Source organism: Bos javanicus, chromosome 1 (genome assembly GCF_032452875.1).
Source record: "Bos javanicus breed banteng chromosome 1, ARS-OSU_banteng_1.0, whole genome shotgun sequence".
Taxonomy (NCBI): Eukaryota; Metazoa; Chordata; class Mammalia; order Artiodactyla; family Bovidae; genus Bos; species Bos javanicus.
The window spans coordinates 76,000,978-76,012,916 of NC_083868.1; the positions used below are offsets into that span (position 1 = coordinate 76,000,978).

Here is an 11,939-nt window from a genome sequence, read left to right on the forward strand (position 1 = left end):
GAGAAAAAGAATCCCTACAGCCTGCATCACTGACACTTGAAGTAGGCATGCATGGGCAAAGCAACTAGAACTTGAGATCTGAAGACCCAATGTACGATCTGAGGCACTGTCACTACAGCTTATTTAGAGTTTAATTTGAGTCTGAGTTAATTTTTGGATAAAAAAAAAAGAGCATCAACACTATTTATTATACTATAACAATATTTGGAATCTGCACAATGAATTCAGAATGCCCCAAATTCAACTCAAAGTCACTTCATGTACAAAGAGCCAGAAACAGTGACACATTTTTTTTTTTTCCCTAATGCAAAGCACCCGAACAGGGACATGAACCCTGGACCCTCAGATTAAAAGTCTGATGCTCTACCGACTGAGCTATCTGGGCAACAGTGACACATTTTAAAGGAAAAAGAAAATCAATAGATGTCAACCCTAAAATGACTAGATGTTGGAATTATCAGACAATAACTTTAAATACAGTTAGTATAGCTATGCTAAATGAGATAAAGAGAAATAGACTTTCAAGAAATAAAAGATAAGAAGTCTCAGCATAGAAATACAAAATATAAAAAGGAACTAAATAGAAATGGTAGAACTGAAAAATATAAAATCTAAACTACAGATTTCCTGGTTAGGATTAAGTAGGAAAATGGAGATGACGAAGAAATTTAAGTGAGGTTGAATATAGATCAATAGAAATAATCCAACTTGAAAAAGAGAGAAAAAAGACTGAAAAAATATAATCTGGGCCTCAGTGATTTATGGGCAATTTCAAGGCATATAGGCAATTAGAGTTTCAGAAAAAAAAAGAAGCAAGTTTGGGGCAGAAATGTTTTGAAGAAAGGAATCTAAAATTTGCCAAATCTAGTGAAAAACATATCTATCTGTTCCAGAAGATCAGTAAATCCCAAACAAGATAAATTTGTAAAGAATAATACCTAGGCATATCATCACAGTCAAACTGCTGAAAGCCAAAGATCAGGATGGAGAAAATGCTGAAAGTACCCAGAAAACAATAACTTTATATCCAGGTGAATTATGGTTCAAATGATAGTAGATATGACATCAGAAACCATTAAGAACAGACAGAAAACAGTGGGAGAACATACTTAAAGTCTAAAGAGGAGAAAAAAAAAATAAACAACTAATGGTTAATCCAGAATTCCATATCAAGTAAAAATATAATTGAGTTTTTTCTTAAGACATTTTCAAATAAAGCAAAATGATGAAGAATTCAATTGAAATTCTTTAGACTCCAAGAGAATTGATATCAGAGGGAATATCAGATTTTTAAGAATTATTAAAGTTTAAATAAATAAAAATTTAAAGTAGTCAATGAATGGTTAAATACAAAAATAATTTCTCGTAATTTCCTTAATATACAAAGTTAGTATCGAAAATCAACTTCATTTTGTATACCTGCAGCAAACACATTGAAAATGAGATTTTAAATAATTTGCATTAATCTCCAAATCATAAAATCCTTAAATAAAAAAAATATGCAACACCTTTATACTGTAAACTACAGAGAATTAGAGTAATTAGCAAAAGCTTAAATAGAGAAATATTATGCATTTATGGATTGGAAGAACCAATATTAGTAAGATGTAAAATCTCTTAAAAGTGATATACAAAGTCAGTTAAATCTCTATAGAAAAGTTGTTTACAGACATTGAATAGTTGATTTTAAAAATAGACATACAAATGATGGAGAATAGTGAAAGAAATGCAAAACAAAACGAGACCTGGATAACTTACACTACCAGACTCTGAAAATTACAATAACATTATAATAATCAAAACAATGTATTATTGGCCTAAGGATAGATGTAAAGATAAATGGAACAAGTCAGAATATCCATATACAAACATATAGATGAATTGATTTTAAAGTAAGATGCCAAGAAAATGGGAGGGAGGGGAATGCATTTTCAAAAGGTAGCAAGGTAACAAAGTGAAATGAGATTCATTTCAGTCGCTGTCGTGTCCAGCTCTTTGCAACCCCATGAACCGCAGCACGCCAGGCCTCCCTGTCAATCACCAACACCCAGAATCCACCCAAGCCCATATCCATCGAGTGGGTGATGCCATCCAACCATCTAATCCTCTGTTGTCCCCTTCTCCTCCTGCCCTCAATCTTTCCCAGCATCAGGGTCTTTTCCAAAGAGTCAGTTCCTCACACCAAGTGGCCAAAGTATTGGAGTTTCAGCTTCAACATCAGTCCTTCCAATGAACACCCAGGACTGATCTCCTTTAGGATGGACTGGGTGGATCTCCTTGCAGTCCAAGGGACTCTCAAGAGTCTTCTCCAACACCACAGTTCAAAAGCATCAATTCTTCGGCGCTTAGCTTTCTTTATAGTCGAACTCTCACATCCATACATGACCACTGGAAAAACAATAGCCTTGACTAGACAGACCTTTGTTGACAAAGTAATGTCTCTGCTTTTTAATATGCTGTCTAGGTTGGTCATAACTTTCCTTCCAAGGAGTAAGTGTCTTTTAATTTCATGGCTACATTCACCATCTGCAGTGATTTTGGAGCCCAGAAAAATAAATTCAGCCACTGTTTCCACTGTTTCCCCATCTATTTCCCATGAAGTGATGGGACCGGATGCCATGATCTTAGTTTCTGAATGTTGAACTTTAAGCCAATTTTTTCACTCTCCACTTTCACTTTCATCAAGAGGCTCTTTAGTTCTTCGTTTTCTGCCATAAGGGTGGTGTAATCTGCATATCTGAGGTTATTGATATTTTTCCCAGCAATCTTGATTCCAGCTTGTGCTTCCTCCAGCCCAGCGTTTCTCATGATGTGCTCTGCATATAAGTTAAATAAGCAGGGTGACTATATACAGCCTTGACGTACTCCTTTTCCTATTAGGAACCAGTCTGTTTTTCCATGTCCATTTCGAACTATTGCTTCCTGACCTGCATACAGCTTTCTCAAGAGGCAAGTCAGGTGGTCTGGTATTCCCATCTCTTGAAGAATTTTCCACAGTTTCTTGTGATCCACACAGTCAAAGGCTTTGGCATAGTCAATAAAGCAGAAATAGATGTTTTTCTGGAACTCTCTTGCTTTTTTGATGATCCATTGGATGTTGGCAATTTGGTCTCTGGTTCCTCTGCCTTTTCTAAAACCAGCTTGAACATCTGGAAGTTTACAGTTCATGTATTGCTGAAGCCTGGCTTGGAGAATTTTAAGCATCACTTTATTAGCGTGTGAGAGGAAAAAAACAAAACAAAATAAACAAACAAAAAAGAAAACACTTAATCTTAATTCACACAAAATCGAAATGGTTTAAAGGCTTAAGTATATACACGAAACGCATAAAACACCTATTTTACCTATTTTAAAACAAGCATAACCATGGAGAATTAAGGGTAAACAAGCATATCTTAAAATATATAAGGCATAATTATAGCACATACATACAAGAATATACATGTAAAAGTTATGTATATTATATATATTATATCAAATAATGTTTATCTAGAAATTATAAACAACTCTTATAACTCAATAGTTAGAAAGTAATTCTTTCTTTTTTCAATGTTCAAAAGATTTGAATGGATAATTTATAGAATAATATATGTGAATAGCCAATAAATACATGAACAGATACTCAACATCATTAGTCATTAAAAAATACAAACTAAAACACAAAGAACTACTTCCATCATCCATAAAAACAGTTAAAATGAAAAAGACTGACAGTAACAAATGTTGGCTAGGATATGGAACAACTGACACTCTCATAAACCACAGGTAGGAGTGTAAAATGATACAACCAACAAAAATAGTTCTCACGATACTGGATACTTGGGGCTAGTGCACTGGGATGACCCAGAGGGATGGTATGGGGAGGGAGGAGGGAGGAGGGTTCAGGATGGGGTACACATGTATACCTGTGGTGGATTCATTTTGATATTTGGCAAAACTAATACAATTATGTAAAGTTTAAAAATAAAATAAAATTTAAAAAAAAAAGAGGGAGGGAAAAAAAATAGTTCTCCCATTTCTTATAAATTTAATAATATACTGCACATCAATTAGTTAGTCAGTTCAGTCACTGAGTTGTGTCCGACTCTTTGCGACCCCATGAATTGCAGCATACCAGGCCTCCCTGTCCATCACCAACTCCCGGAGTTCACTCAAACTCAAGTCCATCGAGTCAGTGATGCCATCCAGCCATCTCATCCTCTGTCATCCCATTCTCCTCCTGCCTTCAATCTTTCCCAGCATCCCATCTCCTTGCAGTCCAAGGGACTCTCAAGAGTCTTTTCTAACACCACAGTTCAAAAGCATCAATTCTTCGGCACTCAGCCTTCTTCACAGTCCAACTCTCACATCCATACATGACCACTGGAAAAACCATAGCCTTGACTAGACGGATCTTTGTTGGCAAATACTGCCCATAGACTCTGCCATTTCAGTCCTAGATATTTACACAGGTCAATAAAACCAATATCCATGAAAAGATATATCCATAATTGCTCATATCTTGATTTGCAATATTCCAAAATGGAGAAAAGGCAACATTCAGCATTGAGTGAGCCAATAAAATAAAAAGTAAATGTTATTGAAAAGTTGTTGCTGAACCATGCAAAGATGCCAGAATTCTTGGCCTCCAGAGGAGAAGAATTCAATCCGGGGCCAGAGATGAGGCTTGGTCGCTCAGAGCTTTTGTGTAATAAAGTTTTATTAAAGTATAAAGGAGATAAAGAAAGCTTCTGACATAGACATCAGAAGGGGGTAGAAAGAGTCCCCCCCTTGCTAGTGTTAGTAATGGAGTTATATACTCTCCAATGAATCCAAAGAATGTCTGGAGGTTGTAAAGATCTCACCAGACCTACTCCCATAATTTACATTTTAAGATAACAGGATTAGCTAGAAGGTTTAGTCCAGAGATTGCCTTCAGGCAAGATACATTATATATCTTGTAAATATCTTGTTATATAATCCTTGTAAAGACCAGACCTACTCCCATAATTTACATTTTAGGATAACATGATTAGCCAGGTTTAATCCAAAGACTGTCCTCAGACAGTATACATAATCCTAAGGAATGTAGGCTGGGGGTGGGGGCTGAGGTGGGGGGGAAGCTTGTCCTTTCTTCTTCCTTGAGAATTCCAGACCCCTCTCTCCTTGGGGACCCCTAGACTTCTTATCAACCTGCCTAGGAAATGACTCTCTCATTATCCACTCAGTGGAATTCTATTCAACAAAGATTGAACTACTGGTACATACAATAATATAGATAAATCTCAAAATACTTTTGTAGGAGAAAGGTGCTAGACACAAAAGATAACAGTATGAGATGATTCCCTTTATAAAAATACAAGTTACTCTGTGGTGACAAAAATCATATACATGGTTGCTTGCAGCCAGAGGTGGAAGGACGACTAACTATAAAGCCCCAAGAAGGATCTTTTAAACATGATAAAATGTTATATATCACATGATAGTGAGTTTTTGGGTATATACAGCTGTCAATACTCATTGATAACACATTTTAAATAAATACAGTTTCTTGTATGGACTTTCTGCTTAAGAAAGTTGATAAGCAAAAGGTATTTATGTATACCTTTAAGTTTTGCTTTGTTTTGCTACTTTTAAATCTAAGAGTAATAATTTCTTTTTCTGATAATTTTACCCTAGCTTATTACAGATCAATCATTCTTTTGAGAACAGCTAGTAAATATGGAAAAGGCAGAGGAACCAGAGATCAAATTGCCAACATCTGCTGGATCATTGAAAAAGCAAGAGAGTTCCAGAAAAACATCTATTTCTGCTTTATTGACTATGCCAAAGCCTTTGACTGTGTGGATCACAAGAAACTGTGGAAAATTCTGAAATAGATGGGAATACCAGACCACCTGACCTGCCTCTTGAGAAATCTATATGCAGGTCAGGAAGCAACAGTTAGAAGTGGACATGGAACAACAGACTGGTTCCAAATAGGAAAAGGAGTACGTCAAGGCTGTATATTGTCACCCTGCTTATTTAACTTATATGCAGAGCACATCATGAGAAACGCTGGACTGGAAGAAACACAAGCTGGAATGAAGATTGCCGGGAGAAATATCAATAACCTCAGATATGGAGATGACACCACCCTTATGGCAGAAAGTGAAGAGCAACTAAAAAACCTCTTGATGAAAGTGAAAGAGGAGAGTGAAAAAGTCGGCTTAAAGCTCAACATTCAGAAAACGAAGATCATGGCATCGGGTCCCATCACTTCATGGGAAATAGATGGGGAAACAGTGGAAACAGTGTCAGGCTTTATTTTTGGGGGCTCCAAAATCACTGCAGATGGTGACTGCAGCCATGAAATTAAAAAACACTTACTCCTTGGAAGGAAAGTTATGTCCAACCTAGATAGCATCTTAAAAAGCAGAGACATCACTTTGCCAACAAAGGTCCGTCTAGTCAAGGCTATGGTTTTTCCTGTGGTCATGTATGGATGCGAGAGTTGGACTGTGAAGAAAGCTGAGTGCCGAAGGATTGATGCTTTTGAACTGTGGTGTTGGAGAAGACTGTTGAGAGTCCCTTGGACTGCAAGGAGATCCAACCAATCCGTTCTGAAGGAGATCAGCCCTGGGTGTTCTTTGGAAGGACTGATGCTGAAGCAGAAACTCCAGTACTTTGGCCACCTCATGGGAAGAGTTGACTCATTGGAAAAGACTCTGATGCTGGGAGGGATTGGGGGCAGGAGGAGAAGGGCACAACATAGGATGAGATGGCTGGATGGCATCACTGACTCGATGGATGTGAGTCTGAGTGAACTCAGGGAGTTGGTGATGGACAGGGAGGGCTGGCGTGCTGCAGTTCATGGGGCAGCAAAGAGTCGAACTCGACTGAGCGACTGAACTGAACTGAACTGAGTAAATATGGAAACCATATTTAAAAGGACTGCTCAATGGTATCACTAATATCTTCTAAAACTATCAGACTTGAGAGGCCAACATAGAGAGGAGAGAAGGCCAGAAAGGTGGGTGCAAGATTCAGCACACTGATCTTTTTCTTCTTAAGGAATTTATTGATTGACAAGCTGCATCTGAGAGGCTGAGAAACCATGGACAGTTTCTGACAGTCTAATGGGAGTCTTTGAAAAAAAAAAAAAAGGAACACTCAAACTACCAGTTGGTGTCTGGTTATGTATGCTATGCTAAGTCACCTCAGTCGTGTCCGACTCTGTGTGACCCCATAGACAGCAGCCTACCAGGCTCCCCTGTCCCTGGGATTCTCCAGGCAAGAACACTGGAGTGGGTTTCCATTTCCTTCTCCAATGCATGAAAGCGAAAAATGAAAGTGAAGTCGCTCAGTCGTGTCCAACTCTTAGTGACCCCATGGACTGCAGCCTACCAGCCTTCTCCATCCAGGGGATTTTCCAGGCAAGAGTACTGGAGTTGGGTGCCATTGCCTTCTCCGGTCTGGTTATATATGTCCCTAGAAATTCCAGGACAATTTTCATGTATACAAACAGCTAAAATAACAATACTGAGAAAGAAGCAATCATTGTACTTGGAGGGAAAAACACATCTAATTAGATGATGCTAAGCTTTGAATTTGAGTTGTATTTAGTGGAGATGGTATTCCTAAGCAGAAGGGATAATCACTAACTAGCTCTTCATAACGTTTCTCAGAGAGTTTCCTTCTCTCTGAGCACACAGCAGGAGTCAAGACAACAGGGAAGCTTCCAGAAGTTTCTAAGGTAGTCCCTACCTTTTCTCAGTAGAGAGAATGGATACATTTGCTTACTGAGTTTCTTTGCTCAGTTAACTTTGCCATAGTTAATCTACCTTGTTCTAGTAGCAGAATTAAGTTCCATAAGCTGGCATTTTCAGTATGTAATAACCATTCAGGATGTAATACAAATGCCAAGAAAAAGAGGACCGTTCTTTTGGAGCCTCTTTATTGTCAATACCATTCTTTAAAATGACCTAATATTAAGGTAAATCCTGAGCAGGAAAAATGTCATTAGCTGGCTTTTACCAGTCTCACTACTAACCTTGGGGGTCAGAAAAATGAAGTTTTGTTCTTGTCCTGATAGTGAATGATCTTGATCAAGTAATCCATCTCTCAAATTAAGAATCTGACAAGGCCATCAGACTAGAATATCATGGCACAAACAGCAGAAGAAATATTAAAATGCCAGCCAATCCATTTGCTATACTGCATATCATGCTGATTGCAATAAAAAAAAAATTAGTAATGTACATTCTGCCTACTATAAGAAAAGTTCCATGCTAAGTCTGATATCATTGAGTTACCCTACACAATGACCATTGCTGTGAATCTTAAAAGATCATTTAAAGTTTCCTGTACGGTATTAAATATTAGAACATGTCCAAAGGGAACTCCTTCTCATCACTTTTCTTTGAAAATTTCCCTCCTCCTTAAAGTTCCTCATTAACTTAGCTGTATCTTTCCCCAGGTACGAAAGCAGTTGAGGCAAAAGGGCCACATTATGATATGGTGATGAGTTTTGCAGAATCTATTTTTAATTTTTAAAATGACTAATTTGGAAAGCAAAAGTATGTTATTAAAGTAAATTACAACTAATAAAGATTATATTGAAGAATTTTTTATTTTGGTATTTCCTAGAGTCTTACAATCTCTTACAAACTAATTCCAGGTACCTTCATATTTACTTTTTATCTATAGATTTTTCTGCTGTTAATGTTTTGCTATAACAAGGAAGCTGAATTGGTTGGCAAAGATCAGCTGTGTGATATGAATCTTGAGATAAAGATATGGCTTATTCTAATTGTGTTTCCAGAATTTTGAGACATTTCATTAAAAATAATTTCTGAGTGATAGTCACAAACACATATAAACACACATATCCATACACACACATCCACTAACCACAAATATACTCTTAGGGTATGGTGAGAGACTATGATTATCATTTTCGTTTAGTGTTTTCAGTTCTATGTTTTAACGCAATTCGTAATTTCCCATAAGACATCAACTACAAATCCCTAATTAAAAGCAGTGAAAGGAAAAATGTAAAGAGGGAATTTCTTTCATTAATTCTTTGGAAAAATTAAAAAAAAAATAGTCCAATAAAAAACAAGGATCCATCAATTTGATCAGAACCCCTATAGAGAAGATTTTCCTCTCTGATAAAGTCCCGGCTTAACCTGACTTGGCCAATTCACCCTGCCTTCATTACTTCTTAGCAGCTTCCCTGGTGCAGCCACCAGGTAATAAGTTTAAAGGAAAAAAATCGACATGTTCAACATGGCAGAATAGAAAATTAGTAAAAGTCTACATACTCGATGTCATCAAAAGCAATCCAATCCGGAACAACTCCTTGAAGATATATTGTTATATGACATTATTAGTTAACTTCTTTGCTTACACTGTTTCTAAGGTATTCTGACACCCTGCAGCCAGACATCTTACACAAAGCACAATTAACCCATTACATGAACTGATGGTTATAGCAAGGATGATATCAGCTTCTCTGTGTTGCTTTCATTATCTGAGTTCAAAACACAACTATTATTATTATGACTATTATCTGAGTTCAGAACACTTATAAACCCATATGACTATTCAACTTCCTCCCTTGATGATTAAGCACCTCAGATTTTCTGAAAAGCTCAAAGATTTTCTACTCCAAAATCACTACCTTCAAAATCACCCCACCATTAGTGCTATTGTTTACATCAAAACCCCGAGATTTTATTAATTGTTCTTTCTCTCAATTCCTACTTTCAATAAATCAATATAATTGTTGGCATTAGTAAAAAAAAAAGATCCAGATCTGATTATTTATAATCCCAACTGCTATCGCCCTAGGCCAAGCTACAGTCTACTGTTATGCTGTTACATGTGCATGCTCAATTGTGTCCAATTCTTTACAACCCATGGACTGTAACCCTCCAGGCTTCACTGTTCATGGAGTTTTCCGGGCAAGAATACTGGAGCAGGTTGCCATTTCCTACTCCAGGGGTTTTCCTGACCCAGGGATCAAACCCTCATCTCCTGTGTCTCCTGCTTTGGCAGGTGAATTCTTTACCACTGAGCCACCTGCAAAGCCATAGTCTACCCTTATCCCTCCAGTATCGTTCCTGCTTTCATTTTTAGGCTGCATGCTCCACATAGGAGCAAGAAAGGTCCGTTTTAAATATAAAACAGATTATGTTCCTTCCCTGTTTATACTTCAATGGCATTTCACCACTTTTAGAATGTAATTCAAGCAATTACAATGGTCTGAGGGACTTCATAGATAGATAACTGCCCATATCTTTGACTTTCTCTCTTTCCACTTTTTCTCTTTCATTCATTTGACTGCAACAGAACTAGACTTACTGGTATTTCTTGAAGACAACAATTCTTCCCTGACTCAGGACCTTTCCACTTGCTGTTTTTTCATCCTGGAGTGCCCTTTGCCCACACTATGGGATGACATGCAGTCTCATTTCATTCAGGGGTTTGCCCAGCTATCACTTCAACGGATGGTGTCCCTAAATGACCCCATTTAAAATAGCATGGCAGAGCACGAAAATAGTAGATTTGGATTAAAATTCCACAGAATCTTGAGACTTGGTAGTATTATAGAAGAAGTCTCTAAAGATTTGCATCTCTGTTTTCTTATCAGTAAAACAGGTAAAAATAAGGCATGAACATAAAGTATGGCAAAATTCTGAGTACACATCTGCATGAAAATGGGTCGTTAATCTCACAAAACTGTCAAGATGTAGGATTATATATTTTAAGTGATTACAAATAATTGGAAGCAATATTTCACTGACAATAGTAATATGGCAAAACCATATAAACACCTACACTGATGTATTGCTTTGGATTTTACAGCTTCACAAATGGTTATACAGTGATCTTCAAAATGATCTGATGACAATAAAGAAGATATCAGTTCAGTTCAGTCACTCAGTCATGTCTGACTCTCTGTGACCCCATGAATCGCAGCACGCCAGGCCTCCCTGTCCATCACCATCTCCCGGAGTTCACTCAAACTCACATCCATCGAGTCAGTGATGCCATCCAGCCATCTCATCCTCTGTTGTCCCCTTCGCCTCCTGCCCCCAATCCCTCCCAGCATCAGAGTCTTTTCCAATGAGTCAGCTCTTCCCATGAGGTGGCCAAAGTACTGGAGTTTCTGCTTCAGCATCAGTCCTTCCAAAGAACACCCAGGGCTGATCTCCTTCAGAATGGATTGGTTGGATCTCCTTGCAGTCCAAGGGACTCTCAAGAGTCTCCTCCAACACCACAGCTCAAAAGCATCAATTCTTAAGCACTCAGCTTTCTTCACAGTCCAACTCTCACACCCATACATGACCACTGGAAAAATCATAGCCTTGACTAGATGGACCTTTGTTGGCAAAGTAATGTCTCTGCTTTTCAATATGCTAGCTAGGTAGGTCATAACTTTTCTTCCAAGGAGTAAGTGTCTTTTAATTTCATGGCTGTAATCACCATCTGAAGTGATTTTGGAGCCCCCAAAAATAAAGTCTGACACTGTTTCCACTGTTTCCCCATCTATTTCCCATGAAATGATGGGACCAGATGCGATGATCTTCGTTTTCTGAATGTTGAGCTTTAAGCCAACTTTTTCACTCTCCTCTTTCACTTTCATCAAGAGGCTTTTACTTTCTGCCATAAGGGTGGTGTCATCTCCATATCTGAGGTTATTGATATTTCTCCCGGCAATCTTGATTCCAGCTTGTGCTTCTTCCAGCCCAGCGTTTCTCATGATATAAGTTAAATAAACAGGGTGACAATATACAGCCTTGATGTACTCCTTTTCCTATTTGGAACCAGTCTGTTGTTCCATGTCCAGTTCTAACTGTTGCTTCCTGACCTGCATATAGATTTCTCAAGAGGCAAGTCAGGTGGTCTGGTATTCCCATCTCTTGAAGAATTTTCCACAGTTTCTTGTGATCCACACAGTCAAAGGCTTTGGC

The 11,939-nt window shown here is 37.8% G+C and overlaps 1 non-coding gene across 1 annotated transcript; it reads right to left on the minus strand.

The window, feature by feature from the left end:
- Positions 1-312: 312 nt before the first annotated feature.
- On the minus strand, positions 313-385 carry TRNAK-UUU (transfer RNA lysine (anticodon UUU)). The gene has a single exon. It is a non-coding gene; the product is annotated as a tRNA-Lys (tRNA).
- Positions 386-11,939: the final 11,554 nt, after the last annotated feature.